General features: G+C 55.1%; 1 long non-coding RNA gene across 6 annotated transcripts in view; it reads left to right on the top strand.

Annotated features, from left to right (window-relative positions):
• LOC138846974 (uncharacterized) overlaps positions 1-25063 on the top strand; it is a 67350-nt gene that overhangs the window by 30465 nt on the left and 11822 nt on the right. Inside the window, exon 2 of one of the 6 annotated variants that reach the window (XR_016225770.1) lies at positions 17370-17646. The exons of the other annotated variants lie outside the window; for them this stretch is intronic. This is a non-coding gene — a long non-coding RNA (uncharacterized LOC138846974). The remainder of the gene's footprint in view (positions 1-17369; positions 17647-25063) is intronic. 6 annotated transcript variants of the gene reach the window in all.

Here is a 25063-nt window from a genome sequence, read left to right on the forward strand (position 1 = left end):
GGAGAGGAGTCACCAGGCAGAGGCTGAGGCTCAGGACGGCTCTGGGGTGGGGAGGGAGGAGGTCACTGCAGGGTCAGGGTCACAGAGGATGAGCATAGAGGGAACAGTGGGGTGGAAGGCCTACAGTGAGTTTCTTCCTTGGAGAACTGGGTCAAGAGACTTGTGGGGAGAAGAGGGTGGAGGGGCGGTAGCTGCCCCTGCTGCTGCCTGGGGTTGGAGAGTAGGGGCTGGAGGAAGCGTGCAGTGAGCAGAGGGGTGCAGGGAGAGAAGCGAGGGGTGGGGCCCAGGCCTCCTTCCTCCAGGAGAGCTGGGAGTGAGCAAAATGCACCCTGGAGGAGGAAGAGCCTGGGCATAAGACCTCTGACCACTTGCCATTGCTCTGTGCAAAACTAAGATCACAGAGCAACTGGAAGGCAAAGGTGTTGATTTCTGGCCGTGTTGGGCCATTGTCTAATTCATATTGAGCCCAGATTTTAGTACACAGGGTAATCGCTTCCCTCCCTTTAGGCCCTAGGCCCAGCCTGTGCAAACCTTTTTTTTTTTTTTTTTTTTTTTTTTTTTTTTTTTAATTTGACAGGCAGAGTGGACAGTGAGAGAGACAGAGAGAAAGGTCTTCCTTTGCCGTTGGTTCACCGGCCGCTGTGGCCGGCACACCGCACTGATCCGAAGCCAGGAGCCAGGTGCTTCTCCTGGTCTCCCATTCGGGTGCAGGACCCAAGCACTTGGGCCATCCTCCACTGCACTCCCTGGCCACAGCAGAGAGCTGGCCTGGAAGAGGGGCAATCGGGACAGAATCCGGCGCCCCAACCGGGACTAGAACCCGGTGTGCTGGCGCTGCAGGTGGAGGATTAGCCTAGTGAGCCACGGCGCCAGCCCCTGTGCAAACCTTTTAAGAGGCAGGCCAAAGGGGAGTTGGGTGAAATGTGAGAAATTTTGGAACCCATTGATGAAGCAAAATATGGTCTAAGGGAAGAGGGTCCTTTCACAGGGCGCCCCTGGGAAAGAATTGCCCAACTGAGTCCTCTGTGAGGAGACTGAGAATCCCCATGCTTAGGCCAGCCTCCCAGTTCTAAGCTACGGTGGATAAGCATTCCCCCTCCCCCCAGCAAGGGGGACTGACCAAACACCCCAGGCCCTACAAGGAGGGAAGAACCAGCCTGACCCAACACCCCAGGCCCTACAAGAGGGGATGACTCAGTCGTGAGCATTGCCCCAGCACACTTGAGGTGACAGAGGCCTCTGTTAGCGATCCGAAGGGTTGAGAATGAGGTCTGATGTTGGCTCCTGCCTTCGGATCAGCGTGGTGCTCTGGCTGCAGCGCGCCGGCTGCAACGGCCATTGGAGGGCAAAAAGGAAGACCTTTCTCTCTGTCTCTCTCTCTCTCACTGTCCACTCTGCCTGTCAAAAAAAAAAAAAGGGGGGGGGTGGGGATAGACTTTGGGATGCCCTGTCAGGCTGCTGGGCCCGGCTTTGGCCTGGGGAAGTTTGAGCCTCACCAGGGAGGCAGCTGGTCAGAAGCTCTCGGTCATCCGCCAGGTTATTCCTGGTCCTGAGCACCCCCAGTCTCTCTCGAAAGGAAAATGGAGACGTCGGAAGGAGCAAGTGAGAGGTGGGCAGGGATTCAGCGTCACATCGGGAATCCATCAGCTGCTTCCCCTCTGTCGTGCAGGTTACCTGAATGCCGGGCGCTCACGGCCACTTGGTGGCCTCGCCCCTTTTGCCACTGAGCGAGGAGAGAATTTGGAAGGTGAGCGTTCAGGGGAAGGGGGAAGGAGTCGCAGCTCTTACCCGAAAGCCGGATCCTTTGCCCCCCTGCTCTCATGGGCACCAAATGTGAGAGAGTGGGTACAGAGAGGAGGCAGGGCACGAGTTTGCAAGCTGACCACATTTATTCAGAGAAAATAAATCTGCAGAGGTGGGTGACCATGCCGGCGGCTTGGACGTGGACTGAACGTGTGGCAGCGCTGGGCTTTTTTTCTCTTAGGTGGGCTGGGGGGGGGGGGGGCGGAGGCAGCAGGTGGAGAGGAATTCCGCCATACAGGTCTTTCAGGTTTGGCCCACTGGCTTCCGAACCTGGGGAATATGGGGGTGGGGGTGAAGACAGTAGGGCATGAGACCCAGGAATGTGGGAGGTGGGGTGAAGACAATAGGGCATGAGACCAAATTGAGATTCTGGGACAAGGGATAAATTCCAATTCTATCTCTTTGGGGGCAATGAGCTAGAGTGGCTGAGGCTCATGTCTGTTCCGGCACCCGCATTCCATATGAGAATGGCAGCTCCCTGCTCTTGCGCCTGGGAAGCAGCAGATGACGGCTCAGGTGTTTGGGCCCTTGACACCGGTGTGGGAGACCTGGATGGTGTTGCAAGTTCCTGGCTCCAGCCTAGCCCAGTCTGTTCTTGGGATATCGGAAATGACCCCCTAAAACCTATATGAAAATGTGGCCCCTTAAAGTTCCCCAGAAGTGCCATCTGGGATGCCACATATGCTACTGGAATTTGGGGTGCCATACGATATCAGCATGTTCTTATTAATCCCCAATATTAATAAGCCTGAGAGGGTTCTTGCCTAAGATTTAGAGAATTCTAAATACCGGCACAGATGAACGAGGCAGCATGGTACATTTTAGGCTTTCATTTAGTGTGAAAGGTAAGGAGAGTAAGAGCTTTATTTAAGAGGTAAATCAGGGTTCATACCGAGCACCGGGAACCAGCCACGTGGAGGAGCATCCAGGCCAGGAAGCCTAGGGCGGTGGCCTGAAGGCCATGTGCCCCGGAAGTGCAGTGCTATAGCAAGCCCCCTCCTGGCAAGAGGCCAGGGAAAAGAGACGGGTGGGACTTTCAGCCCACTTCCAAAGGGGACTGATTAATTAACCTGATTAGCTGGTGGTCACCCAAGTGTGGCCAGGTAGGGCCATGAGGTCACAGAGGGGCGTGGCGAAGGCGTGGTCTTCCAGCTCACAAACCTAATTGATTTTTTTTTTTTTTATTTTTTTTGACAGGCAGAGTGGACAGTGAGAGAGAGAGAGACAGAGAGAAAGGTCTTCCTTTTGCCGTTGGTTCACCCTCCAATGGCCGCCGCGGCCGGCGCGCTGCGGCCGGCGCACCGCGCTGATCCGATGGCAGGAGCCAGGAGCCAGGTGCTTTTCCTGGTCTCCCATGGGGTGCAGGGCCCAAGCACCTGGGCCATCCTCCACTGCACTCCCTGGCCACAGCAGAGGGCTGGCCTGGAAGAGGGGCAACCGGGACAGAATCCGGCGCCCCGACCGGGACTAGAACCCGGTGTGCTGGCGCCGCTAGGCGGAGGATTAGCCTAGTGAGCCGCGGCATCGGCCCCTAATTGATTTTAACCCGTACGCCTGCCTACTTCACTTGTTGCAGCCAATTGGTGAGCAAACCAATAAATGGAAGATCTTTTCTTCTCCATCACTCTGCCCTTCAAGAAATCTTAAATTAAAACTTCACTTTGGTATAAATCTTTTTTTTGAAAAATCCATCCTTAGTTTTATCAACATAAGCTTTTCCCACATACTATGAATTTTTTGCACCAGGGTAACTTTTTTTTTTTTTTTTTTTTTTTTTTTGGACAGGCAGAGTGGACAGTGAGAGACAGAGAGAAAGGTCTTCCTTTTGCCATTGGTTCACCCTCCAATGGCCTCCACGACTGGCGCGCTGCGGCCAGCGCACCGCGCTGATCCGATGGCAGGAACCAGGTGCTTCTCCTGGTCTCCCATGGGGTGCAGGGCCCAAGCACTTGGGCCATCCTCCACTGCCTTCCTGGGCCATAGCAGAGAGCTGGCCTGGAAGAGGGGCAACCAGGAAAGAATTCGGCGCCCCGACCGGGACTAGAACCCGGTGTGCCGGCGCCGCAGGTGGAGGATTAGCCTAGTGAGCCGCGGCGCCGGCTCAGAGTAAACTCTTAATTGTGTTTTCTTAGGAAGCACCCCTGTCTGTGACAGGGTGTAGCATATAGTAAGCGCTCAAATTCTTTGTTCCCCTTCCCCCTTTGCCTTTGTTTTCACCTTTTTGTTGTTGTCTCTGCAGAACCAGCTCCTCTTCAGTTTCCCTTCATAGCTCCATGCATCACACCTGCTGAGGAGGGGCTGGGGGGCTTGTGCAAGGCCCCAGTTGGCTTTTCTAAGGCCAGTGGCTGAATTACAGACCCATCTAAGGGACGTGAAAACCCTCAGGGAGGGAGGAGGGAAGCGGAGGAGCCCGTGGAAGTGGGAGGCCTCCTTCTGCAAACAGCCATAAGCCTGTCTCTGTCCAGTGTGAAAATGGGTTTGGGTGGGCAGAGTCGAGGCAAAGGATCGAGAAAGTGGAGAGGAGAGAAACCCTGCCCTCGACCCCACAAGGAAGGGGTAGAAGGAAGGCAATCTCAGAGGGAAGGCATGCCCCACACCTCTCCACCTCCCTACCCCTGGGTGTAGGCCTAGGGCACTTGGTTGAGCTCCACATGGCCTCCATGCACCTGTCGGAAGGTGGAGGATGACCATGAGATGGAGATGGAAGAGGAGGAGCATCTGGAGCCAGTGCTGTCAAAGGTCAAGAGTGGGGCTTTGCTGCGGCTCACTAGGCTAATCCTCCGCCTTATGGTGCCGGCACACCGGGTTCTAGTCAGGGTGCTGGATTCTGTCCCAGTTGCCCCTCTTCCAGGCCAGCTCTCTGCTGTGGCCCAGGAGTGCAGTGGAGAATGGCCCAAGTGCTTGGGCCCTGCACCCCATGGGAGAGCAGGAGAAGTACCTGGCTCCTGCCTTCGGATCAGCACGGTGCGCCGGCCGCAGCGTGCCGGCTGCGGCGGCCATTGGGGGGTGAACCAATGGCAAAAGGAAGACCTTTCTCTCTGTCTCTCTCTCTCACTGTCCACTCTGCCTGTCAAGAAAAGAGCGGGGCTTACGAGGCCGGCACCTTGGCGCCGTAGGTTAAACCTCTGCCTGCAGCATGGGCATCCCATATGGGCGCCGGTTCTGGTCCTGGCTGCTCCTCTTCCAATCCAGCTCTCTGCTGTGGCCTGGGAAAGCAGTGGAATATGGCCAAGTCATTGGGCCCCTGCATCCACATGAGAGACTGGGGAGAAGCTCCTGGCTTCAGATCAGCACAGCTCCAGCCGTTGCGGCCATTTGGGGAATGAACCAATGGATGGAAGACCTTTCTCTCTGTCTCTCCCTCTCGCTATCTACCTCTAAAATTTTTTTTAAAGAGTGTGGGGCTTACTCAGCTCTTCTCCCCGTACCTGGCCCCTGAGAAGGTGCAGTTGTGCCGTGGCACCTTTGTCCCAGCAGAGACTGGAAGCAGAGCCTGGCTTGGCAGCTCACAGTGTGAGCTTGGGTGCTAAAACCAGAGAAGGCAGACGAATGAGAAGTAAGATCAGGTAATTCAATCCATGTGAAGTCTACACATGACCAGTCAGCAACTTTTTTTAAAAAAGACTTATTTATTTGAAAGAGTTAGACAGTGGCAGAAATCTTGCATCCACTGGTTCACTCCCCAAATGGGTGCAACAGCTGGAGCTGAGCTGGTGCATAGCCAGGAGCTTCTTCCAGGTCTCCCACAGGGGTACAGGGGCCCAAGGACTTAGGCTGTCTTCCACTGCTTTCCCAGGTGATTCAGGAGGGAGCTGGATAGGAAGTGAAGTAGCCGGGACTCGAACCAGCACCCATATGGGATGCTGGCGCAGCAGGCCGGGGATTTAACCCGCTGCACCACAGCACTGGCTCTGAGTAACTGTTCTTGAATCCTGTTTTCATCAGGAAATCGCTCTCCAGCTCTTGCCTCTCTTCCTCCCCTTTCCTCTCCTCGCATCTTCTTCGTTGAAGAGAAGGTGGCGTTACTGGCATTTACAGAGTGTCTCATGATGGTGTTATTGGCTGTATTTTTCTGCTGCCCTGTATTTTCTGTAATTTTGGAGTTAGAGCCACAGGCTTAGCCTCAAGTTCATTCTATCTTTTTCTGTGATAACTCACAGGTGTGTTGTGAACAACCACACAGAGGGAGGCAGATTGACAGAATGTCTGATTCTCTTACCTGTTCAGAAAGATGTCCGTCATCATTGGTTACCATTGATAACTTGACAATGATGATTATTCTGGTTATGTGGAGCTTTAGTGTATTGGTTTCCCCCCCTCTAGTTATTTGGTTACTCTGAGGTTCCATTTATATAGAAAACAAGAGACAACTTATTTTTTAATTTTTTTTGAAAGAGAGCAGCAGATTTTCCGTCTGCTGGTTTACTCCCCGAATGGCTGCAACGGCCATGGCTGGGCCAGGCTAGAACCAGGAGCACAGACTCCATCCAGGCACACTGATAAGGATGTGGGTACCCCAGGCAGCAGTAACCAACCTCACCAAGACATTCACCCCAAGGTGTTTGCTTTATTTTACCCCTTCTGTATACCAGCTTCAAAATAATGTGACCCCATAGCATATTCAAAGGTGATAATGAGTGCTTTCTTGAATGTTACCAAATGTTTCGATATTTGCTCTCATTATAAATGTCTTATAATGAATGAGGTAGAACAACTTTGCATATGTTTAGAGGAATATCATTTTTTAAAAGATTTATTTATTTTATTTGAAAGAGTTACAGAGAGAAAGAGCTTCCATCTGCTGGTTCACTCCCCAGTTGGCTGCAACAGCTGGAGCTGTGCTGATCCGAAGCCAGGAGCCAGGAGCTTCTTCCAGGTCTCCCATATGGGCAGGGGCCCAAGGACTTGGGCCATCTTCTGCTTTCCCAGGACACAGCAGAGAGCTGGATCGGAAGAGGAGCAGCCAGGACTAGAACCGGCGCCCATATGGGATGCTGGCAATTTAGGCCAGGGTGTTAATCAACTGCACCACAGCGCCGGCCCTGGAATTTCATTTTTTCTTCCTGTGAACTCGGATCATATTAGAGCTCAGTTTTCTTTAAGATTTTTTCTTTTTTTCCTCACTTTAAAAACTCCATGGGGACTGGCATTGTAGCGCAGTGGGTTAAACTGCCACTTGGACCTCAGGCTGCCCTTATGGGAGTGCCAGTTAGAATCCTGGCTGCTCCACTTCCCATCCAGCTTCCTGCTGCTGATCACAGGGGGCAGTAAATGATGGCCCAAGTGCTTGGGTCCCTGTTGCAAGACAACGTCTGTTCCATTTTCAGCAGAGTGGAAGAGTACCCTTAACGCTGACTTGCAGCCAAAACTCACTAGGCAAACAGGATGTTATGGAGTAGCCAGCTCCAAAGAGGAAAACAAAATTCAGAGAAGGAAGGAGGCAGGGAACTGTGTGACCTAGGCCATGTCCAGGGGGCCTTTATACCCCCTGGTACCCAGCTCATGAGGCATGCGGGAGGGCTCTGCTGCTGGCACACCGGAGTCTCGCTTTCACTGCACTTCTGAGCCCAAGTCCATCTCTTGAGTGGACAGGTGAGGACTTCCCAAACCTGTCGCCATGTCGCAGACCTGTGGGGACTTGCTGACTCCTGGCTTCAGCCTGGCCTGCAGCCACTGGGGAGTGAGGCAGTGGGTGGACGAGCGCTCTGCCGCTCTGCCTGCGCATACGTAAATAACCATTCGTGCAGGAGGCAAACATCAAATAGTTTCACCAGGAAGTCATCCGCCGTCTCTTCTCTGATGGTGGTGGTGTTATCTATCCTGAACTTTCCGTCCCCCACGGTTATGTAGTCGGGCCTGCCAGTTTCTCTCTCGGGTCCAGGCTTTGAGCCGTGGCGGAGTTTGCCCCACCGTAGCTGTGGAGGAGTTTCTCCAGTTCTCTCAGACGTGCACGGGATCATCGTTTGCTTCAGGTCTCTGGTCAGTCTGAAACGCACTGGAGAGAAAGTATGAGGAATGGCCGGTGCCGGGGCTCACTAGGCTAATCCTCTGCCTGCGGCACCAGCACACTGGGTTCTAGTCCCGGTCGGGGCGCCGGATTCTGTCCCGGTTGCCCCTCTTCCAGGCCAGCTCTCTGCTGTGGCCCGGGAGTGCAGTGGAGGATGGCCCAAGTGCTTGGGCCCTGCACCCCATGGGAGACCAGGAGAAGCACCTGGCTCCTGCCATCGGATCAGCGCGGTGGGCCAGCTGCAGCGGCCATTGAGGGGTGAACCAACGGTAAAGGAAGACCTTTCTCCCCGTCTCTCTCACTGTCCACTCTGCCTGTCAAAAAAAAAAAAAAAAAAAAAGTATGAGGATTGGCTCTGCTTGTCATCTACCTCCATAAGACATAGGGAGGCCTGGTTCCTCTCCTGCCCCGCCAGGGGCTGTTTATGGGTCTTGCAGTATCTGTCTCTGAGCGGGTCACCGACTTAGTGACTGAGGCTTCTGTGTTCTGAGACGTGGGGCGCTGGCTGTCAGGCGTTATCTTGCTGTTTTTACTTGCTTCCCCCCACCCAGTTATTTTTATTTTTATTTTTATTTTTTTAGGCAGAGTGGACAGTGAGAGAGAGACAGAAAGGTCTTCCTTTTGCCGTTGGTTCACCCTCCAATGGCCGCCACGGCTGGCGCACCATGCTGATCTGATGGCAGGAGCCAGGTACTTCTCCTGGTCTCCCATGGGGTGCAGGGCCCAAGCACTTGGGCCATCCTCCACTGCACTCCCTGGCCACAGCAGAGAGCTGGCCTGGAAGAGGGGCAACCGGGACAGAATCCGGCGCCCCGTCCGGGACTAGAACCCGGTGTGCCGGCGCCGCAAGGCGGAGGATTAGCCTAGTGAGCTGCGGCGCCGGCCTCCCCCCCCCCCACCCCCCCCAGTTATAATTAACTTGTTTGAACGTGTGAGGGAGAAAACCCAGTGACACTCATGAGCTCACATTGAATGTGTTGATTAACCTAGGGAGGAGAGTTTTTTGGGAATGAAGTCCTCTGTCCAGGGGCATGGCCTGACTTTGCATTTGTTCAAGTCTCCCTTCATGTTATTTAAAAGTATTTTCCCTGCTGTGAATTTGGAACATTTCTTTTAAATTATGCCTCTATTTTTACGGCCATAACTAGAACCATTTCACCCATGACACCTTTAAAAACTTCATTTTTATTTATTCAAAAGGCAGGCAGACACAGAGATAGGCACAGATCTTCTCTCTGCTGGTTCACTACCCGAATGCCTGCAACAGCCAAGGCTGAGCCAGGCCAAAGCCAGGAGCTGGGAACTCCATCCGGGTCTCCCATGTGGGTGGCGGAGACCCCAGTCCTTGAGGCACCATTGGCTGCCTCTGGGGTGTGCCGGAGCAGGAAGCTGAGGTCAGGAGCAGAGCTATTTGTATGTTAGGATCCTCACAGACTGCGTTTTAGTCTTCTCTTAGGAAATTCTTATTTCGCAGTTTTCCCCTCGACTCTTGTATTTTGTGGACATAGAATCTTATCAGCTGAAGATAGTTTTGTCTCTTATTTACTCTTCAATCTTCTTTTTAAATTTCTTTTTAAAACTTCTATATTTTTCTTTCTTGTTTTGTTTAAGTCCAACCCAGTGTGAAGAGTGGTAGTCAAAGCAGCAAGCTGTGTGAACCCTCGTTTTAGTGGAAAAGATGAGCATTTTCCTCAGTAAGGTGCTGACTTTGGACTGAAATACGTACTATGAGGGAGGCATCCATCAATTTTCTATTTACATAAAACTTTAAAAGAAGTCATGAATGGGTGGGTGTTAACGGACATGAGGGGGCCCCCTGCTTCAGGTGTCAACGACTAGCCGGGCTCAGCCGGGAGAGTTACCTGCCTGTCTCAGGTGAGGGAGGCGGTGGGAAGGCAGAGTGGCTAAGGAAACCCCCCCGGAGCCCCAGGGCTCTGACAGCGAGGGCTGAGGAGCAGCCCGGATGCGGAAAGCAGGCGTGGGAGGGCGCTGCCGGCCAAAGCAGCTCGGTCCTCGCACGTCCACTGGTTTCTGGCCGCTTTGAGCAGTGCTTGTGTTAGACCCTCTGAGTGAGGATGCTAACACGTCGAGAGGCACACCCCAAAGACTCAGAGTCCAGACCAGCTGATGTAAAAGCAAGAGGATTTATTCGGTGTCTGCGCAGACGGGCCTCCTGAACTCGGGAGTCCAGAGAGCGCCCCCAGTACAAAGCCACACGGTTTATATACCCGCAGTGACCAATCAAAAGCACTATAGAGTCCATGCACACAGCAGTCCAATCCGTGAGCTGATCATGTGAAAGGCATGCGTCCTCTATCCAATCAGCTACGGGATCACATGGGAGGCATGCACCTCGTCGCCCTTTTGTTGTTTAAAAAAAAAAGTATTTATTTTTTTTTTTTTTTGACAGGCAGAGTGGACAGTGAGAGAGAGAGACAGAGAGAAAGGTCTTCCTTTTGCCGTTGGTTCACCCTCCAATGGCCGCCGCGGCCAGCGCGCTGCGGCCGGCGCACCGCGCTGATCCGATGGCAGGAGCCAGGAGCCAGGTGCTTTTCCTGGTCTCCCATGGGGTGCAGGGCCCAAGCACTTGGGCCATCCTCCACTGCACTCCCTGGCCACAGCAGAGGGCTGGCCTGGAAGAGGGGCAACCGGGACAGAATCCGGCGCCCCGACCGGGACTAGAACCCGGTGTGCCGGCGCCGCTAGGCGGAGGATTAGCCTAGTGAGCCGCGGCGCCGGCCTGTTGTTTACTTCTTTAGCAGTTCCTTTCCCTGCCAGCGCCATCTTGTTCACCCTGAGGGGGGACAATGTCTCGCTCCCTTCGTTCCCCTGGAGGGAGAGCGGCGTCCCGCTTCCCACACCGTTATTTGAGTATTAGGAGGTATACAAACTGGGTTAGGTCTTAGCACAGCCAGGCACAAGTGTCGCAGCTAGCTAAGCATAGGGTCCCCTATTTTTATAGCTGCACCTAATTTTAGCTCTGGGGGGAAAAGTTTAGGGCTGTAATTTTTAAACTTTAATTTTATTTGGGGCAAAGGTGACTTCTTGTTTTTAATAGTGTTTGCTTAAGTCACTCCACCTTGGTTTGATTTTTAAGGTTCTTCACTTGTAGGGGGAGCAGCTCGGTCCTCGCACGCCCACCGGTTTCTGGCCGCTCTGACCAGTGCTTGTAGGGGAGGCAGCTCAGTCCTCGCACGCCCACCAGTTTCTGGCCGCTCTGACCAGTGCTGCCCTTCCTGAGGACGGTGTTAAAGAGCAGGTTGCCTGGGGCGCCCTCTGACACACCGGCTCAGGTGGGTGTGGACCCACAAACTGACGCTCTGCCAGTTTTGTTAGGGGCAGCAGCAACGAAGAACGGCAACCTCGGTTCTTGTCTCACGTAGAACTTCCATGCCGGCGGGACCATGAGCAAAGCAAGCTTTATAGGCCTGAGACCTCCTGCTGCAGCGTCCGAGACCAAGACTCAGAGGCTGGGGGGGGGGGGGGTGGTCTTTGAAGCACAGGTCGGGAGCAGAGTGACAGCTGACCATCGGAGGTCGGGGCAGCCCCCTGGGAAGGCCGGAATTGTAATCCTGTCTGGCCTGCTCTTGATGGAGCAGAAAGGCCCTCAGAGGGAGGCCAGGTGACTGCTTGATGTTCTGCTGATAAAACTAGAAACGTGTCTTGCTGCAGGCAGCTGCCGGGCAGCAGTAAGCGTCTTGGCCACGCTCGGAGGGACCTCCCCGTAGCTGCCTCTTGGCCCATCTGCCTCTGCACGGTGTCAGGGCAGCCTCTGGCTGAATTCTGCTGACTTGTTGATGACCAATAAAAACCTTTCTGCTCCCATGGTTCCATTGTCCATTGACCTGATGTTGTGTTTTGTGTTTCACCACCCAGACCCTGAAGGAAACTCCATTTCCTTAAATGTTTTTGGAGACTTAATTATTCATTTGAATGGCGGGGGGTGGGGGGAGATCTTCCACTGGTTAATTCCCCAAATGGCAGCAATGCTCCCTTGTGCCGGGCAGGGATCCAAGGAATTGGGCCCTTCTCCACTGCTTTCCTAGGGACGTTAGCAGGGAGCTGGATCAGAAGTGGAGCAGCCGAGGGCTGGTGCTGCAGCGTAGCAGGTTAAGCCACTGCCTGCAGTGCTGTCTGCTGTCCAATCAAGGAACTCCTTGACTGCATTCCAAGTGGGCACCGGTTCGAGTCCTGACTGTTCCACTTCCAGTCCAGCTCTTTGCCAACGTGCCTGGAAAAGCCAGAGGAAGCTCCTGGCATTGGATTGGCACCATTGTGGCCGTTTGGGGAGTGAACCAGCAAATGGAAGATCATGGAGTAACTGGGGCTTGCGTTGGTACCCGTGTGGTGTCAGAGGTGGTAGCTTCACTGGCCATTTCTTTTTTTTTTTTTTTTTTTTTTTTACTTACGGAGAGAGGTAGACACACACACACACGGAGAAAGAGAGGTCTTCCATCTACTGGTTCACTCCCCGAATCGCTGCAGCAGCCAGAGTTGAGCCAATCATAGCAGAGAGCTGGATTGGAAGTGGAGCAGCTGAGATGCAAACCGCTGCCCAAGGGATGCTGGTGCTGCAGGCTGGGGCTTTAACCCGCTGCACCCACTGCACCACAGTGCCGGCCCCTCCGTTTCCTTACTTTTAAGATGGGATTCTGCTGGTGTTATAGAAAGAACCAGGTTTGCTGCTCAGTGCTCACAAAGACCTATCTGGAGCCCCATCTTTTGAGAAAGGACTTAATTTGTGTGGGCAGCCAGGCTGTGACAGTTAGATGGGCTGCTAGGTGGTCAGGTCCCTGCCTTTAGCAAGGCGAGAGTTCCAGCCCCACTCTGAGTTCCTGGTTTTATCAGGAGAACAGAAAGAAGCTGCCTCTCCCACCCTTTCCATGGCTGTTTTGTTTGGTCACGAGCAGCCACACAGGTTGACCGTTCTGGCCTTCGGTCGATTGTCCGAGAACTGTGCTGTCCTCCACTTCCACCAGTTTCTTGGTCTTCTCTCCTGGCAGGAGGCTTCCGACTTAAGTGAATCTGGCTTTGCTCCCTGTCCTGTCCACGTGGAACTTCTATGTGAGACAAGAACTGAGGTTGTCTCCCTCCTCGATTTCCCCGTACACTTCCTGTCTCGGCTCTGGGAATGTTGGTCCCACCCAACTGAGTTCCACAGGGATTGGCCCGTTGCCTGAGACTGGGAGAAGGGGTGGGAGTAATGGCAAAATTCAGGCCAGGGCCACACTTGGGCACTTCCCAAAGGCTCCTTGACTGGACAGCAGACTTTGTCAAGTCCTTCCTGTGTAGTCCAAACCTCCAAGGCGGCACACTGGGGAGAATCTTCACTCTGCTACCGTGCTCCTTTGTCCCTTCGCCTGCCTCGTCACCACCCCGAGTGATGGCCAGCACTCGTGCCTCCCCTCCAGCTCAAGACACTTTTGCTAAGGCTGTTGTCGTGAAGGCTCGTTGTCGAAATCGGGCCCATAAGATAGGACTCAAGGTTGAGTTGTAGAATAGCTATTTCTCATCATGTAGGGGAGCACAACGGTGGTGTATATTTGACCAGGCAGAGGTCCAGTTCTGGCACGTGACCCGTAGAGGGAACAGATCATTCCCTGCGTGGGCTGTTAGGACAAGTATAGATCCTAGGTTACAGGTGTGGAGGTGGAGTGAGCGTGGGTAATACGTGCTAGTCCCACCTGCACCTTCTTCCCTTCCCTGTGGGCTTCGGTGCACGACTGCAGGCCACAGCCAGCAGGAGTTTGCGAGACATCACAGACTCGGGAAGCTTCTGTTCTTATCCTCTCATTGCAGATGGGGAGCAAACCGCCCACAGTAGGCCCTCTCTACCGCCCACAGTAGGCATTCTCTTGGGTTACATGCTTCGAAATTGGGATTCCTTTGACCCCATGAGCTTAAGGAAAATCCCTGAACTTCTCCTGCACCACCAGTGGCCTGGTGACAAGCTAGAGGAGGAGAAATGTAGTCTCAGTGGGTTGAGATTCCTTTTGTCCAGGCGTTCTTTGTGCTGAACTGTTCCTGATAGTCCAGGTAGATTCCTGACTCGGTCTGCCCCAGACTTGAAGAGAAAGCTCCAGAGACGTGCAGTGGGACCTGAGAGCACCTGTTACCGTGGTCACTTCTGTCATCCTTATCAGGAGGGACCCAGTAGCAGAGCAAAAGGTTAGAAGGGGTGCGCTGACTCGTGGTGCCGTCTCGGCTCCACCAAGATCCCAGGAGGCCTCCCCAGTGCTGTTGCAGAGGCCCCCAGGGCCACGTCCATTTGTAGAGCTCACTGGGGATTGGACTCCCCCGAAGGCCAGGAGTGAAGGGGCCCGCGGCTCTACTCGCAGGCTCCGGTGACCCAGGAGCCCTGGTAGTTCTCGGTGGAAGGGAAGCCTATCCATTTCCTTCCGGACACAGGTGAGGAGGGCGTCTTGGCAGCCCCCGCCCCCAGTTAGGTGTCTCAGCCAAGCTTTGAGCCGTGTCTGGAATGACCTGTGGACTCACTGCTGTTTGTTCCTACCGCAGAGCCCAGCACCAGGGCTAGGTCGAGACCTCCTGGCCCAGGTGAAGACCACAGTTCTCAGAGGACAGGGAGACTGTCACCTCCCTCCACCAGACATCGGTTCCAGAGTGTGCAGTGTCTAGGGAAGGGTCGGGCTCTAACTGCTCACCTGCCCAGGCTCTTAAAAGACCCATCCTCTTTCCCCGCCAGAGATGACATCCACTAACGCCTGAGGCTCAGAGGACTGAGCCACGGTAGACAGTCTCAGGGTGCAGGGACACGGAAAGCCACGCCTGCTCCCTGCGGCGCTCCAGTTCTAGGGGTTCCGCAGCCAGCTGGAGAGTGGAGACAGCGCAGGACTCCGCTTGGCTGCGTGCTGTGTTCCCAGTCCCCAGACCTTGCTGTCCCGCTTACTGCTGCTCGGTCTCGCTTCTAAATTCCGTCTTGCATGAAGACGCAGTCTCTTGCCACACGCATGCAGGAGACCTAGGCCAACTTAACTGTCTCACTCTCTCTACCTAGGTGGAGAGAGCACCTTCCCCTACAGACCAGTGGCGGGAAGAGGCCTGGGGGGCTGAGCTAGAGCTGGGCTGCCATTGAAATCGGACATGACCCCCTAAAATTTATACAAAAACGTGGCCCCTTAAAGTTCCCCAGAATTGCTATCTGGGGTGCCACATGTGCTTTCAGAATTTGGGGTGCCATCCGATTTCACCATGTGCTTACTAATCCCCAATATTAGGAAGCCCAAGAGGGTTCTTGCCTAATATTTAGAGAAGAATTCTAAATACCAGCACAGATAAACGAGGCAGCATGGTACATTTTAGGCTTTTATTTAGTGCAAAAGGTATCTAGGAAATTGAAGGCTTTAGTTGAGGTTGGAGAGAGGGTCAAGTCTGGAAACTAGGCTAGCGTCCAAACCACTCAGAGCAGGCCAAAGCCATGTGCAGCCAGAACTTGGAGCTGCTATCCACCGCTCATCACCGGCAGCAAAGCAGAGGCAGAGCGTTTTGGAACACTCCCTGCCTTTGATATGCTTTCCACAGGGGAGTGGCTTGTGGGCAGGTGGGCATGCGGGTATGGTCAGGTAGAGCCTGATGTCACATGGGGGCATGGTGGGGGTATCGGGTAGGGTGTGAGGTCACACAGGGGCGTGGTGAAGGTATCGGGGCAAGAAGTCACACAGGGGCGTGGCGAAGGCGTGGTCTTCCAGCTCACAAGCCTAATCAATTTTAGCCTGTATGCCTGCCTACTTCACCTTGATAGAGGGAGAGCCTGGGCTCCTTCGAGAGGTCCTGCGAGATCACAGTGTGAGCTGGGAGGGGTTTGGGCTGAGGCTGAGGCTGAGGATGGTCTCGGGGACCACGCTGCTGAGCTGGGGGCAGAGCTCGGGCTGATGGCTGACCCCTCAGATAGTAGTGTGTCCAGCAGTCCAGGCAGGGTGGGGCTGTGTTAGCACGGCAGAGAAGTGGGGCCCTGCTTGGTGTGTGTAGGTGAGAGGTCAATATGGATCTAAGGCCTTGGTCTTTGTTGTGACCTCAGGCTGCTCTCTCTGCCATGTGTGTCACATTCCTACCTCCCTGGTTAGCATTTTGAAAAGACAGGAGGAGGAACTAGTCATCACAGGGTTCCTTTGTAACTGCTATTTTTTTTTTTAACCACCAACTGGACTTTGTGCAAAGCCATGTTTTCCATTCTTCCCCCTTAAGTATGTTTTCCCAAACTGACAAGGCTGGGAACCCTGGCTGCTCTGTTAGGTGTGGAATAGCTTGGGGTTCTGGCCTTCCGTACCCCCAGAAAGGAGAGATGGAAAAAGACAGAGACTGACCTCAGCAGAGACGGGTTATTTGAAGCAAAGAGGTTGGCGACAGTCTGTGCTTGGGGAGAGACTGCGTGCTGGGCAAGTTTAGAACTCAGGTTTTTATCTGGTTAAGGAGGAAATTTGGGGTGGGGGTTGGGAGAAGGGGGAGGGTAGAAGGCAGCTGGCGGGAGAGTAGGGGGCTCTTTGAAGCCTCAGGCAACTTTCCTCTTACTGTCTCATAGCTGCCCTGTGCAGCTCACCTGCTTTGCTGTTTGCATTGCGAGGAGCTGAGAAGGGTCTGGTAGGCACCAAGGATCTCAACGAAAGGGAGGAAATGGGGCGGGGTGAGGAGGAGGAAAATGCAGCCTGTGCGTTGCTGACATTTTCTTGCTTGCTGAGTGGTAGAAGTTTCTCTGCCCACCTATTTCCACCAGAGTCGCTTAGATCCACCCTGGGAGGAACGTCCTGTGGTCATCGCCCCGCGTCCATTCTTGGAGGGGAGAATGTGACAGGTGGGCTAATAGTTACCTCTGGTCCCTGTCGGAATGAGAGAAGGGGGAGTCCCTTTAGGAGTGGACAAGATGCATGCTTCTCCCCAGAGGCTGCCTGTAGCAGGACAAAAGTGCTCATCCCACTCCTGAGTTCCTAGTTTTATCGTGAAAACAGAAGTTACCTTCCGATGGCTTTATTTTATCCTGAGCAGGCTGCACAGGATGGAATTCTGGTGCTCTGACGGGTTTTGTTCCCGCCCTTTGCTGAGTTAAGACTCCACTTGCAGCAGATTCTCTGGGCTTCCTCCCTTGGAGCCCCGCTCCTGGCTGCTGCAACAGGTTTCTGTCTTGAGTAGATCTTGCCTGGCTCACTGCTGTGCTTGTAAATTCTTCTGTGCAAGACGAGGGTGCCCGTTACAGAAACCTGTAGGGAAACTCCCTTAGTTCAAACACCAGAGACCGTGGAGGATCCAAGCAGTTTATTACTCCAGCCGGCTGAGCTAGACTCATTTCCTGAGAGCTGAGGGACAATCCCAAGTTTCTTATACTATTTATAGGTTCATCAGCCTCATACCTTAGCTGTTACAGCATTGGTGGGTTTAAATTGCAGCCTGCATGACTTAGGACCTCACTTGCAATGGTCGGTATGTTACCAATTTGCTTATTAATATATCTGAAATTAATAAGCTGTGAGCTCTTGCCATGAATTCAGAGAATTCTGAAGACTGGCAACATAAGTTTGTTTTGTTTTGTTTTGTTTTGTTTTTGTGACAGAGTGGACAATGAGAGAGAGAAAGGTCTTCCTTTTACCGTTGGTTCACCCTCCAATGGCCGCTGCAGCCGGCGCACCACGCTGATCTGAAGCCAGGAGCCAGGTGCTTCTCTTGGTCTCCCATGGGGTGCAGGGACCAAGCACTTGGGCCATCCTCCACTGCACTCCCGGGCCACAGCAGAGAGCTGGACTGGAAGAGGGGCAACCAGGACTAGAACCTGGTGTACCAGCTCCACAAGGCGGAGGATTAGCCTATTGAGCCGCGGAGCCAGCTGCAATGTAAGTTTTTAAGCTTTTTATTTAGTGAGATAAATGCGTAGGAGAGTGAGGGCTCTATCTAAGAGAGGGGAATCAAGACTCCTACCGAGTACCAGGAGCCACATGGAGCAGCATACAGCCCGGGTGGCCCAAAGGCCACGTCCCCCCCACCCACCCACCCAAAGCGCAGGGCAGCAAGGGGTTAAGGGCAGGGAGGAAGAAGGGCAAAGGGGAAAAAAAGGGTCTGGCCCACCAAGTTTCAGGCCTTTAATCCACTCCCAAAGGGGAGTGGTTAGTCTGATTGGCAAGTAGGCACACAAGTGCGGTCAGGTAGGGGCATTAGATCACACAGGGGCATGGTGAAGGTGGTCTTCCAGCTCACAAATCCAGTCAGTTGTATTCTATGCCTGCCTACATCAGGTGCTTCTGGTTTGTTTGAGAGCAGGGGCAGATCTGTTAGGACAGATGTATGTCTGGAGTTCGCAGAAACAGGACTTAGGACGTCTTCGCTCGCAGACGAGGTCACAGGGGCAGCTGTTTCACTCCTTAACTGCGAGCAGCCACTTGGCAAGGGTTACCCTGGGGGCTCCGCTTTTCTTGCTTTATCTCTGGTTGCAGCTGTATTTGCTCCACAGCCTCTCTTCTCTGTTTTCCTTATTAACAGCTAGAGACATGAGACAGCTCTTTGTGTCACAGCTTGGGGGCCTGGGGCAAGTTTTGGCTTTTTAATTCGTTTTATTTGAAAGTCAGTCACACAGGGAGCGGGTGAGACAGGGAAAGCTCTCCTACCCATTGTTTCATTCCGCAAGTGGCCGTGATGGCCAGGACTGGAGCGGGGGAAGCCGGGAGCTTCATCCAGGTCATCCAGGTCTCCCATGAGGATGTTACGGGTGAAATGGTGGTGAAGTAAATATTACCCCAGCTTTTTGTCTGACATGGAAGAATGTCCAAGTGCACAAGGCAAGGAGAAAGCATTTAAAAGCGAGATTTGTTAGACACCTCCAGCCAGAGCAGTATGGAGGGGCTGGTGGTACTGGGTGTTTTTTTTGTTTTGTTTTGTTTTGTTTTGACAGGCAGAGTGGACAGTGGGAGAGAGAGAAACAGAGAAAAAGGTCTTCCTTTGCCGTTGGTTCACCCTCCAATGGCTGCCGCGGCTGGCGCACCGCGCTGATCCGAAGCCAGGAGCCAGGTGCTTCTCCTGGTCTCCCATGGGGTGCAGGGCCCAAGCACTTGGGCCATCCTCCACTGCACTCCCGGGCCACAGCAGAGAGCTGGCCTGGAAGAGGGGCAACCGGGACACAATCTGGCGCCCCGACCGGGACTAGAACCCGGGGTGCTGGCGCCGCAAGGCGGAGGATTAGCCTAGTGAGCCACGGCACCGGCCGGTACTGGGGTTTTTAAGCACAATTTTGGGGAAGAAGAAACTTACCAGCTTGACATTGAGTTACAAGGTGGGGACAAAACCCATCAAAAGACCTGATTGGCAGTCTTTTTACCCTGTCTGGCGTGCTCAATATAAAACCTGACTAGGGACACCCAACTTGTTTTACAGTAGGCTAGAAGCTCAGCAGGGCGGAGTCGCCACTCTCCTGCTATGCTTATGGTGAGACTGGAGATTCCCAAGGAAACAGGGTAGGCACTGTGGATCTTGCTAAAGATAACTTTTGGGGGAAGAAAGCATTTCACGCCCTCAATTTCCACTGGGGCCACCTTGACTACCTATTAAGCTGTCTGACTCCTCACAGGTGCAGGGGCCCAAAAACACTTGACCCGTCCTCTGCTGCTTTCCCAGGCACATTAGCAGGGAGTTCGATCATGAGCCAAGTCCTTCGGCCTCTGCACTCACGTGAGAAACTGGGAGCAAGCATCTGGCTCCTGGCTTCGGATTGGCTCCGCTCCGGCCGTTGTAGCCATCTGGGGAGTGAACCAACGGAAAGATAGACCTTTCACTCTCTCACTGTAACTCTGCCTCTCAAATAATAAATCTTTTTTAAAAAAAAAAACTACCATAGGCTGTAACAGTACAAAAGAGTTGATAGGAAACGTACTGTTGGTACATAATAAGTAAAATTACTGTTTCAATAGTTTGGTTTCAAGAATTGGATGAAGACATTCATTCCTCCTCCTGCCTGGTACACGACTCATCCAGAACACCTGTTGTCACCCAGTCATCCTTGTCCATTCGAAGTCTACAGACAGCTCCATCAGCGTCGTAAAACAAGACCTCCAAGTTGTTAATGCTGTTAGGAAATACCGAATATGCCAAAGTGTTACGCTTTAATGACTCAGTCAATGGTGTGGCATACAAAAAGTGTCATCGTAAGCTTTAATATGTTTTGTCTTCAACTTTTTATTAAAATTTTTATTCAAAATTGAGAACGTTGGTGAAGCCACACAAAAGCAGTAGGCTGGTCCTAATAAGCAGACCCTACAAAGATGAGGTGGCTTCCATGTCTGGGGACTAAACAGGACCCACGGACGAGAACAGTATTTATGCAGAGCTTCACAGCCATGTTTGTGGCAGAGACGCGGATGCAGGCAGGGGCGAGGGCCGGCTGCTGGCAGGGGAGGAAGATGATGCCTAATTAGAAGCAGGCCGTGCAAGCAGGAGAAAGCCTTTCTTTAGATGTTCCCAGAGAAACACACGCGGGAGTGCAGGTTGGGCTTTCTCTGGCTCAGGTGGGGACAGGTGTTAGGGGGCTGTCACTGACAGCTTCCTCCCAATTTGGAACCAGTGGTGACAGAAGTGACCGCTCGGCCTCCTGGATCACTGTGGGGCGGGGGGGCACCCTGGCCTCCTGAGCCCCTGCTTGCGGATGAGGGTCTCCCAGATGGCAGGCCAGCGGGCAGTGGTGGGTTAGCAGGTGGTCCGCCACCGGTCTGCCTGAGGGCTGTTGGCACACTTGGAGTCTCCTTTGTGTGACACCACGGTCGCTTTATCCCGTCGTGAGGCCTGAGCCGCCTTCCGCGGGGTCCTCCAGGGCACTGACCCAGCCCAGGCAGCACCTGCAAGATCAGGGCAGCCATCACCCACCTCCCGGATGGCTCGGGGCTAGGCATGCCCAGGCAACATCGTGTGGGGGTAGCCACCAGCCCGGGTCAACTGGGCTTGTTTCAGGCAGGCCACGGAGTCCCACCCCAAACGCCCATGCCAACTTCCCCGTGGCCGGGAGCTTGTCGTGGCGGTCCGGAAGTGCCTGCCGCAGAGGTTGCCGGGAGTTGTAGTCCGGGCTCCCAGCCTCCGGGGGCGGGGCTCTCACGCGGTGGTTTGAGGGGTAGGACTCCAACGCGCACGCTTGGGGTCCCCGGCTCCACTCACCTTGGCTGGCCCGTGGACCTGCTTCCCGGTCACGCGGGGCTGCACGCTGCTCTGTGGCCGGCACCCGCTTGCCGTCCCGCTCCCGGGGTGGTGGGGGTGCCGTCCGGCCGGGCTGCAGGACACCCCGGGCAGGGCTCCTCCTCACTGTTCTCTCCTCCCGCAGGCCCGGGAGCCTGGCGCGGGGACCCGCCGAGGTGAGGGTGGGCCTGCGGCCGCCCCGTGACCCGGAGCTGCCCTGCCGTCCTCCGGCGCAGGGGTCTCCAAGGGGTGGAGGGGCTGCCACGGACGCGGCTCGGTGGAGGGTGCCCCGTGTCCCCGTGGCCGTCGGCGAGCGGGAGCGGAGGGGCAGCAGCCGGAGCCCAGCGGCTAACAAGCGTGGGTGCCGGGTAGCGGGTCCCGGCCTGACTGACCAGCGGTCACCCGAGCCGAGAGGGGCGGGCGGGGGGCGCAGGGGTGAGCCCGGCGAAGGGGACGGGGCGCGAGGCGTGGGCGCTGCGCCGTGGGGGCGCCTGGGGTCCCAGCGGCCGGAGACGGGCGCGGAGCGTGGGTCGTGGCGCTCAAGCCCTGGCCGTGCGGGGTTGTTGAGGGGCGGGGGACAGGGTTGCGGGACGCGGGGCCATGGTGTGGGGTGTGGGACAAGGGGCCAGGGTGCCCCTCGGTGCTGGCCCCTCTTTAACTTACTTTACAGCTCTAACATACATTGGAGTTAAGAAGCCTAAAAGTTCCTGCTGTTTAGCTGAAGAGGCTGGCATAGAGAGAGTGAGCGTCCCAAAAGTTAGAAATATAAAAAGAATTGAAAGAATAGGCTACAAGAAAATCCTGATATTCTCTGAGTCTAATGAACCTAGACTGAGGAACATTCTAGAAGATAACTGATGTGTAACTTTGTTTTATTTGACAGAGTTAGTGAGAGAGAGACAGAAAAGTCTTCCTTCTGTTGGTTCACCCTCCAATGGCCGAAGCCAGGAGCCAGGTGCTTCTCCTGGTCTCCCATGCAGGTGCAGGGCCCAAGCACTTGGGCCATCCTCCACTGCACTCCTGGGCCACAGCAGAGAGCTGGACTGGAAGAGGGGCAACCAGGACTAGAACCCAGCGCCCATATGGGATGCCGGTGCCGCAGGCGGAGGATTAACCAAGTGAGCCATGGCGCCGGCCCCAGTCTGTAACTCTTTAAAACGTGTCACTACCACGAAAGCAGATCGAGAAACTACTGTGACTGAGATAGACGTGAAAAGGCACCCAGCATAGGAGCTGGGTCTTCGCTTCTGTGGGTTTACCGGGTCTGCCCCTCGCCGTACAGCTGTCAGTACATAGACATCCAAGATGTGAGAGTGTTTATCTTGTCACTGCTTTGTTTCCCTACAGTGAGTGGTGTTTCTTTTAAGATTTATTTATTTGGAAGACAGAGGCAGAGACAGAGAGGCCTTCCATCCCTGGTTCACTTTCCAAGTAGTCATCATGGCTGCAGCTGGGCTGATTTGAAGCCAGGAGCTTCCTCTGGGTCTCCCATGCGGGTGCAGGAGCCCGAGGACTTGGGCCATCTTCTACTGCTTTCCCAGGACCTCACAGAGAGCTGGATGGGAAGTGGAGCAGCCGAGTCTTGAACCGGCGCTCATGTGGGATGCCGGCACTGGGGTGTTTTTATCTCCGTCTCCGTGGGTCTTGTCTAATGTGCTTAGGACGGTAAAGACCAGGGCATGGGCTTGGTTCCACAGGGCCGGCTCTGCTGTGTGACAGGGGAGGCCAGGAGGGTCACTGAGGTCCACCCAGTCCCGAAGTGAGTGGGCGGTGGGTTTGGTGTTGCCATGGTTGCCTCCTCCCCATTCTCACTTTGTGTGACAAGCGGGACCTTCCCCTCCGGGCCGGTCCTCATGTTGGCGGCGGCGGCTGCTTTTGCTGCTGGGTGCTTGGCTTGCCTGGTGGTGGAAGGGTGGGGGTGCTCGTCTCAGTCTTAGGTGGGCCCGCTTTTCCCCGGGGGTGCGAGACCCCCCCAGCAGGAGCCCCTGTCCAGAGAGGCAGGCAGTAGATGTTCTGTGCCGTGTGGGCAGCGCTTGTTCCTTGGGAGAGCGGACTGTGGACGTGGCTGTGTGCGTTCCCCTCCTCCGGACCTTGGCTCCCAGTCCTGCGTTTGTGAGTCCCAGGGGAGGTCCGTATTCGTCCTCCGGGGTCGGTAGTGGATCACGCGTCCATGCTTTGAAACGAGGCCCTGTTTCCTAGCTCCCCCGTATGTGGGTGTGGAGTGCAGGTGGGCGTGGCGTTTTCCCAAGGCTTTGGGCAGGTTCCATGACTGAGGTCCGCAGTCCGGCTTCGCCCACTTCCCAGAGAGTCTCCGAGGTGGAGGCTGAGCCCTCCGCCCCAGGGTCGCTGCTCGGTGAGAGCAGAGCTTGGCAGCCCAGTGCCTGCCCTAGTCCTCCAGGCCCAGGCGTCTGCGGAGTGAAATCGACTTAGTAAAGAAGACAGTCCCAGGGAGCCGCAAAAGAGCCAGGCCTCTGTCCCGGGGCCTCTTAGTACAGGGCTGGGCTGGGGGGGTCGCGGCAGAGGTGGCGCCACCTGGTGGCCGGGTACCCAATGCAGCCCCCACCCCGCATGCTGGAAGAGCAGTTTGGGCGATGTCATCGCCTATAAGGAGCGTCTCAGATTGAGACGTGGCGGCTTGCTTAGGGGAATCGGGCACAGCTGGAGCAGGGGCGTCTCCCTGACACTCGGAGGAAACCCCCAGCCGTGGCAGTCTCCAAGCCCACCCGCCGTGTCCTTGCTTCCCTCTTGTCTGCCCACTCCTGGCCGCCAGCTGTGTGTCAGCCCCTTAATATTGTAACGGAGGCATGGAAGTTGCCTGCTTAACCTAAGAGAATTTTGTTTTTCCTTCTCGTGTTAAGACTAAAGACGCACAGGAGAGGTGTCCAGAGCCACCCAGAGGCTGAGCCAGTACTAGCCTGGGGCTCTGTCCCCTGCGCACAGTCAGTGGCTGCAACCTGCCTCTGCCCACCTTCTGCCCCCGCAGGCCGCCTCCAGGGCAGGGACTCCAAAGTGCAGGACGCGGGATCTGTATTTTTATGAATTACTCGGATACGGACAGTGAGCTCATCTTTTCAGAATTAGAAAATGCCCTTGTGTTAAGGAAAGCGTTGTACAAGGATAACAACGGCCAGTGTCGTGTTCCTTCAGAATCACAGGCAGGGGACACGTTCGGGGCCGCCCTCACAAAGTGTCCCAACCTGGAGTCTGAGCAGCGGGGGTTGCGTCTCGGGCCCTGGGGGCGGCGGTCCTAAGACCAAGGTGTCATCAGGGTGGGCACCTGCTGGAGGCCCGCAGGGGAGGACCCACCCCAGGCCTCCGCAGCTGCTGGTGGTGGCTGGCCGTCTTCCACGTTCCCAAGTGGGCTGCAAGTGTTTCACGAGGACGCCGACCCGCAGGCTGCCTGCTGGGGTGAGAGGAGGCGAGGCAGGACTGCTGCGGCGGGAGCTGCAGGGGGTGGGCGCGTGCTGGCAGAGGGGTCTGCTACCCAGGAGGGGTCTTGAGGTTCATGGAAGACGTGTATTGTGAAAAACGGCATGGCTTCCACACTGTGCACCAGAGTCAAGTTGCCCTTTAATTCCATTTCCCGGGACCTTGTTGAAGCCCCCTTGTGCGTCGCCCCCCTCTCAGCCTCCGTCTCTGCCCTTGTCTCAACGTGGCGTTATCCCAGTGTGCGCGTCTGCGTCCAGACTGCTTCTGTTCTGGTCTTCACAGGAGGTGAACTTCAATCCCCCCGAGCTACTCGGGGCTGGGGCTGCGCCGCGTCCGTTCCAGGGGGACGCGTGTCCGCCCTCGGCGTTTCCCCACCAGCTCGGTGACCGGGGGTGATCCTCATCCAGGGCTCCCTCCCCGCACCTGCTGCCACCTAAGTGGAGTTCTGTGCACTTCCAGTTCTGGGGGTCCCCTGAGGGGAAGGGTCCCTCCTGGCCTGCAGCTCTGCCCCATCAGGAGCTGCCGCTCTGTCCTGGGGATTGGGGATTGGGGTGGGGGACAGACTGGGTCTTGCTTGGTGCCGTTTGCAGCTCTCACCTGGCGATCGCTGGCCACCCTCACTTAGGAGGTCCAGCCTGTGACACCAGCTGGGGCCTCTAGCAGACCTCTGTG

The sequence above is a fragment of the Oryctolagus cuniculus genome, chromosome 19 (genome assembly GCF_051225735.1).
Source record: "Oryctolagus cuniculus isolate XC-2025 breed Fujian yellow rabbit chromosome 19, ASM5122573v1, whole genome shotgun sequence".
NCBI lineage: Eukaryota > Metazoa > Chordata > Mammalia > Lagomorpha > Leporidae > Oryctolagus > Oryctolagus cuniculus.